General features: G+C 45.1%; 1 long non-coding RNA gene across 2 annotated transcripts; it reads left to right on the top strand.

Moving 5' to 3' along the window:
- Positions 1–258: 258 nt before the first annotated feature.
- LOC310677790 lies at positions 259–7,786 on the top strand. 2 transcript variants are annotated; one of them, XR_014511451.1, is made up of 2 exons: positions 259–629; positions 6,862–7,786. It is a non-coding gene; the product is annotated as an uncharacterized lncRNA (long non-coding RNA). The 2 variants fall into 2 exon arrangements; XR_014511452.1 differs by lacking the exon at positions 259–629 and adding an exon at positions 1,173–1,508.
- The last annotated feature ends 54 nt before the right edge of the window (positions 7,787–7,840 follow it).

Genomic DNA, 7,840 nt, shown 5'->3' on the forward strand with positions numbered 1-7,840 from the left:
TGCCATCGCTGAAATGAGTTAACATTTTGTGGGCACATGATGGGAGGAGATAATGCATCATGCTCCAGTACATGCGGTCTCCTGCCTTTGGGTGTGGAGCTGGAATCAGTAACTTTTGGGTTTGTTCCAGACCTGGGTTTCTAGAGTAACAGCTCCCTGGGCTTTCCTGCCAGTTGTTTTTAAAAGTTTATATAAGCCTACCTACATTCCTTTCTTATTTGTGTTTGACAGTGTTGCAATTAATCGCCTAAGAAACCCTGCAAACAAATGAAAGGGCTCCCTGTAAGTTCAGAGCCTTCAAGGGTGCGGTGCTCAGCTCGCTGTGTGGAGAAATGGTTAGATTTTTGCTGGATGACTAAACTGGCAGCTATTCAGCTGTCCTCCCCACAAAGCGTTTTTATTTTATTTTCTTCCTACGCCATTATTCGCCAAATGGATTGTTCCACTGGATGGAGTGCCTCCGGGGACACTGGATAGTATTCTCCAAAGCGGATCACTGAGACTGGATCCACTGTTTACTGACTGAAGGAAATTCCTCTCGTCACAGGGAAGTTTTGGTAGAAAGAGAAGGCTTGTTATAAAGCAGAGAAACCAGTTTCCGAGGAAATTGCAAGGGAGTTGCAGCCTCGGTGAGTCAGTTTCAACATATAACTGGACTTCCCACTCTTGGCTGTTTCCTAAACTTCAGATAGCAGAGAAATACTTTTTCTGAATTAAAACTGGTGGTACAACTCAACCTTGTGGGCCCAAAAGTTTACTTTTAGAGTGTGGCACTGTAAGACGCGGGTGGCACTGTGGGTAAAAGCCTCAGTGCCTAGGGTTTGCCGATCGAAAGGTCGGCGGTTCGAATCCCCGCGGCGGGGTGCGCTCCCGTTGTTCGGTCCCAGCGCCTGCCAACCTAGCAGTTCGAAAGCACCCCCGGGTGCAAGTAGATAAATAGGGACCGCTTACTAGCGGGAAGGTAAACGGCGTTCCTGTGTGCGGCTCTGGCTCGCCAGAGCAGCGATGTCACGCTGGCCACGTGACCCGGAAGTGTCTCCGGACAGTGCTGGCCCCCGGCCTCTTAAGTGAGATGGGCGCACAACCCTAGAGTCTGTCAAGACTTGCCCGTACGGGCAGGGGTACCTTTACCTTTTACTGTAAGAGTAAGGTTGGAAAGAACCTCTCTCAGAGAAACCCAGTCTCTATGTTTCTGCATAAGAAGGGAGGCACCCAGGCAGTTATCCGTGCAGAGATACAGCAGACCGACTAACCTGAGGATGAGCAATTTTCCTGTGGTTTTGCTTAGGGGAATGAGTGACTGATTCATCGCACCAGATGCAGGGAGAAAGCTGAGTGGAGGCAATGCAGGGCCAGAGCAAAGCATCATGCAGAGACACAGTGAGCAGCCTCCTCTGCGATTTGAAGTGATTTCATTTCCTTATCATGGCACACTGGGACCCACACAGTGGCCCCCAAATTCATTTGTTTGAAAAATTCTACACCACCCTTCAAGAAGAGTTCCCAAGGTAATGCCAATTAACATAATAAATGGGGAGCGGGGACATAATCATGACATAAAACAAAAACAGCAGTGAAAAACAGCATAAAAACAAATTAGACAAATTGGAGGAGACCAAAGGCACTAACCAGATAACAGCAGAACCTCCCTGTGGAGAGTGTTGCAGACCTGGGTGCTGCAACTGAAAAGGCCCTCTCCCTAGTTTCTCACTTGCCTTACACCTGATCTGGCTGGGGCATTTGGAGGAAAGCACCATGACGGGGTGGGCTCCTGTTGTTCGTTCCCTGCTCTTGCCCACCTAGCAGTTCGAAAGCACGCCAAAAAGTGCAAGTAGATAAATAGGTACCGCTCCAGCGGGAGGGTAAACGGCATTTCCGTGCACTGCTCTGGTTTCAGTGTTCCGTTGCTCCAGAAGCAGCTTAGTCATGCTGGCCAAATGACCTGGCAAAACTGTCTGCGGACAAACGCCGGCTCCTTCGGCCTGTAAAGTGAGATGAGCGCAGCAACCCCAGAGTCGTTCACAACTGGACTTAACTGTCAGGGGTCCTTTACCTTTACCTTTTTACCGGCAGATGCTCTCAATGTGTGGGCCATTCCAACTGAAAAAATATGAATGACAAAGGAAGAAATTGCATTCAGAACTCAATTATGACGTCCACCCACACAGCCGCCACTTCAAACACCAGATTCTTGGCCATTATACTCCAGCCCATACATACAATTGTAGAGTTGGAATTGACCCTGAGGAACATGCAGCTGTCCCATGTGGGGATCAAACCTGCAACCTTGGCATAACTGGCACCACACTCTAACCAACCAAGCTATTCAGGAGGGGAATACACACATGCATGCATGGATATATACATACACACATTGGTTTGACATGCGTGTTGTGCTGGGCCATGAAATGCTTTAGACTGTTGTTTGAATGGTTTAGTTTTGTGTGTGAAGACCCTCAAGTCCTCCCAAAGAAAGACACAGTTGACACCAATATCAGTTTAAGGTTATTGGCATAATTTTGGCCACAACTTTATTGATTACAGAATGTGAGTGGTTTGCTTAGGCCAGGGGTCTGCAACCCGCGGCTCCAGAGCCGCATATGGCTCTTTTACACCTTTGCTGCAGCTCCGGGGCGGATACTAGCGAGGGGAGGAGGCGCATTGTGCGCCACGACACTCCCCACTGTGGCGGGCGCTGTACTGGCTGTGACGTCGCATGGGGGCGGTGCGTGCGTTAGTCACCTTCCCGCCCACCCGCTACATTGTAAGGGGCATGTACGCTGGTCACTGCATTGAAAGTGGGCATGTACGCTGGTCACTGCATTGAAAGGGGGCATGTACGCTGGTCACTGTTTTGAAGGGGAGTGAAGAACACACACACAAAAAAGGTAACTTGTTAATTTAACATTTATTTCTATGAGGAGGAGTAATTCTGAGGGGTCAAACAAAGAAATAATAAAAAAAGTGACGAAAAAGTTATTTTTATAATGACGAGTTTTGCGGCTCCCAGTTTTTTTTTCCTTCGGAAACGGGTCCAAGTGGCTCTTTTGGTCTTAAAGGTTGCAGACCCCTGGCTTAGGCATTGGTTTGACTAGCTGCATCTGCACCTCTGGCAGGGCAGCACTGATGCCTGGACTCAGGCAGAAGTCAGTAAGGGGAAACAGACTGGGGGAGCGTTGGTCCTACCACAGACGCAACCTCACCCCAAAATACTCCCAGGTGCTCTGGCGTGGCCCTAAGCCAGGCTTCCTCAACCTCGGCCCTCCGGATGTTTTTGGCCTACAACTCCCATGATCCCTAGCTAGCAGGACCAGTGGTCAGGGATGATGGGAACTGTAATCTCAAAACATCTGGAGGGCCAAGGTTGAGGAAGCCTGTCATAGCCTCAGCCTGGAAGGGGATCGGACAAAAGCATGGTGAGCACCTGGATTTCTTTAACGGAATTCCCTATCGCACATTGGGAGGGGCAGGTGTGACAATCTCCCCTCCACCACACCTTAAACCAATGCCTAACCGCCAAACCTTACAAAGTTGTGACGATTTGCTACGCTGCAAGCAAAACCCAAGTGGCAACAGCCAGTCCGCCAAATGGGAAAATTCCTACCGGGCCCCTGTCCCAAGGACAGACGACCCACAATGGCATAGCAAGGTCATAAGTAAAGGTAAAGGGAACCCTGACCATTAGGTCCAGTCGCGAACGACTCTGGTGTTGTGGCGCTCATCTTGCTCTATAGGCCGAGGGAGCCGGCGTACAGCTTCCGGGTCATGTGGTCAGCAGGACTAAGCCGCTTCTGGCAAACCAGAGCAGCGCACGGAAACGGCGTTTACCTTCCCACCGGAGCGGTCCCTATTTATCTACTTGCACATGATGTGCGTTCAAACTGCTAGGTTGGCAGGAGCAGGGACCGAGCAAGTCCTAGGCTCTGTGGTTTAACCCACAGCACCACCCACGTCCCATTAGCAAGATCATAATGAACCCTAAATATAGGGAGGTTGGGTGTGTGATCTGACACACGAAGCAAAAGAGAAAGCTCTACGCAACGTGCAGTGGTATATAAACGTCCCTTGGTTAATACACAAAATTCCCCATTGGCCAGATCTGCCCAGCAACCGAGGGACCACCAATCGGGTTGTTGCGGCTATCCAATCGCTCCCACCCACACAAACAGTGAGGTCAGTCCTGATGATCTCACTGCAACACGTGCTCTCCGTGAGGGGGACCTGATTTATGGGAATGAGATGATTTACAGTGGTACCTCGGTTACATACGCTTCAGGTTACAGACTCCTCTAACCCAGAAATACTACCTCGGGTTAAGAACTTTGCTTCAGGATGAGAACAGAAATTGTGCTCCGGCGGTGCGGCAGCAGCAGGAGGCCCAATTAGCTAAAGTGGTGCTTCAGGTTAAGAACAGTTTCAGGTTAAGAACAGACCTCCGGAACGAATTAAGTACTTAACCCAAGGTACCACTGTATTCATTGGAATGAGATGATTTAATTCAAATGTGTTATTTACACATGTGGTATGTCCTGAAAGATGGCATGGAAATATTCATAATAAATTCTGAGTGAAGTGTGTTATGTCTCTTTTTATTTTTCTGGCACGCACTGCAAGGTTAATTACTGACATACACTGGTGAGGGTTGTACCTACTCATTTTTTCTGTAACTATTATTTGCATTTCCCTAATATTAAAACCCTGGTTCTGATCATATTCACCTAAGTCTGCAGGGGAAAATCTTTGGCTCTGAAAAGGGAAATTTCAATGCACGAGGGAGGAAATTTTGACGGAGACAGTTCACACACAGGAACATGACTAGATCTCCCTTTCGATTGCACAGAGAGTTGAGAGGGCTTGCTTATATCCTGCGGTTACTGTTGCATATTGCAAAAGCAGAAAGGTGCTTTCAAAAAGGAGAAGTTTTGTGCAAACAAACATGAATTGGCATCATAGGAGGAACTGTCAGAGTCTTGGGAAATATATTCTCCACTCATCGCTTTTGTTCTCTTAGAAATCCCTTGTGTATAAGTCTCACTTGTGCACTATAAAACCAAGCAGCAATGCACAGCTTCCACTACAACAGCAGAGGTTTCACGACTTTGAATCTGTACCCTTTTCCTGGTTTTTCTCTTTCGTACAGATTTGAACATGCCCAAACTACATGTTACAGAAAACAGACTGCGTCTATTTAGCTTAATTTAGCTGCCATTAAAATTAATGAGACAAATTAATCATGGCTTAAATCCCTTTGAAATGAATGGGAACTAAGCGGGAACTAAACTGCATTTCTACAATATATACTCCCCTGGGATTACGTGTGGGCACTTTCCAGTTTCTCATTTTTCCACTCACAATTTCATTTTCCACATTTCCAAATGAGTTTGGAATTTAAAACAAAAACAAACAAAAAAAACCCCACAAGGTATTCCTGAAAATTCCTCAGTATCTTAGTGCAAATTTCTCCTAATGAATACATTTATATGCAATTTTGCCTAATATAGACATTTTGACAAAGCAACTGCTTTACTCATTTTAATGAAGATTTTTAAAGATATAATTAGGATCAACTAAGGAGCAAGATGGAAGATTTCTCCCAATGGTCTGTCCTAAATCTATAATTTGTAGCATAACCCTTCTGCAGTTTCAGAAAAGTCACAAAGGGTTGGCAGACAAAAATGAATCGTTTTGTTTGAGAGAATAAACTCTGGGGACATGAGAAAGAAGGCAGAGTGGTAGTGCCAGATTTTCAATTATATCTACATGCTAATTGGTTGATTTTTTTTGAAAAGCCCTTGGAAACATAGCATGGACCAATAGTTTATGTAATTTGAGAGAAATGGAAGTGGAAGGATTTCTAGGGATTTGGCAAGCTGTGTGGGATGCCCAATCGCAACAGGGCAAACAAGAGGTGTAAATAGTTACGGGTAGGTAGCCGTGTTGGTCTGCCATAGTCGAAACAAAATAAAAATAAATTTAAAAATTCCTTGCAGTAGCACCTTAGAGACCAACTAAGTTAGTTATTGGTATGAACTTTCGTGTGAACGCACACTTCATAAATAACATGGAGGGTTTGGCCAAATGAAGGGCGAGGCAGAGAGAACAAAACCAGGGAAATTAGGAATAGAAAAAGTTTGAAATACGGATATTTAACTTTTCCCGAGAGGAGGAAATGCAACAGAGCTCATTCTCAGTGACTCACAGTGAGCCAGAATTCCATCATTTAGACCAAATAACAGAGTAATGGGGCTTTTCTCTCAAAATTTACAGTTGGGGATTTTACCATGCCTCTGTTAAAAAAACGAAATAAAACCCTGCAGCTTGTTTTTATTCCAGAGCAGTTGATGATAGTTTCCATGGCTGGCTCAGGCATGGTAGCTCGGTCATGCTGTGTAACAGAAAAGGTTACATGTGCGATTTGATGTTATGCATAGAAATATTTGTGTCTTAACATTTAGCACAGCTGTATCAGAAGGATGTGGAACTGGCAGGTCCTAGTCTGGACAGAGTCATACAAACACACCCTATGTATTTTTAAGGATGAAATACTACTCCTTTTGCTACTATTCAAAACATCTGAGACTTACACCCCATGGAGGCCAGCTTTTGTAGTCATTTCATCCAATGGGTCATAAATCCTATCTAAATTGAAATTGAAAAAGAACAAGTAATTAAACATGTTCATTTAACTTTAGTTCACTGGCATATGACTCACATGTAATGGGTTTAAATAATAATAATGTTGCCACAGGATATATTCATCAACAGCAATATCCAACGGTCTCTGTCTGATAACATTTGACCGAGGAAATGTCCTTTCAGGAGATAACACCAAATCTGCTCTGTCTCTGCTGTTTTAAACAGGAAGTTAACCCAAGCAACAAGCAAGCTGTTTCTGGTGCCATGAGCTGAAGTGAAAAATGGAACAACTGACGTTTAAGCCAAAAATATTGGCAAAGCTACTGCCTAGGAGTTAAGGGCCCACCAGTCCAGAGCAGTACCTAATCCATTCTTCCTTCTCCCCTTCTGGCCCTCAGGAATCCACCATGGAGGCTGGATTAAGGATTTCAGGAATGAGCAAGGTGCTGGCAGAGGATAGCAAAAGAGTACCAATGAAGTACTGAAGCCCTGGATTTTCTTAGAGGGCTGCCTGAAAGATATTGACATTTATTAAGGACTGGAAACTTCTCATGGACTTTTTGCATGAAAAAGAAAGCGAACTTGCAATATCTGGATCTGAAGATTGAAAAAACATTGGCTTGCAGAAAACAGAATAGTTGGGTGTCGATTTGAGTGAATACTTTGAACAAGTTACTGTATTTAGCTGACAAAGAGTCAGAAGTCTTCATTTTTCCCTTTACTTTTTCTTTCTTCTTCATCTCCCTTTCCTTTGCCCCTGTTTCTGTTTAGATTAGACTTTCTTTTCTTTTGTTCTGGTATATTGTCAAAAGATACTTGGTTTAGGGTGCAAACTTTTGTATATCTTTAGCTGTATATCAATGACAATAAAATGTTGAAGAAAAGAAAGCAAGGAGGTCAATTTCGCCTTCCTTGTGCTCTGTTTGGAACTTAAGGCGGAGGAGCAAGACTCAGAGCTGCCAGAATGGGCAGTAAGCCATGAGCGCCAATGATTTAGTGGGGCAAAATTCTAATTAGAAAAACTAACAGAGATGAACACACCAAGGGAACTCAGGGAAGAGGACTCTTGGAGGGCCTGGTGGAGACTCGTGAAGCTTGTGGAGGACTTGGGGGACAGAATGATAACCTCTGTTTACAAAGGTTTACAAAGGGGGAAAAAAAGGAGGCTGGTCATGAAAGGCTCCCCATAGCAGATTGACAACTG

This window comes from Podarcis tiliguerta (genome assembly GCF_965153285.1).
Source record: "Podarcis tiliguerta genome assembly, chromosome: 5".
NCBI classification, from domain to species: Eukaryota; Metazoa; Chordata; class Lepidosauria; order Squamata; family Lacertidae; genus Podarcis; species Podarcis tiliguerta.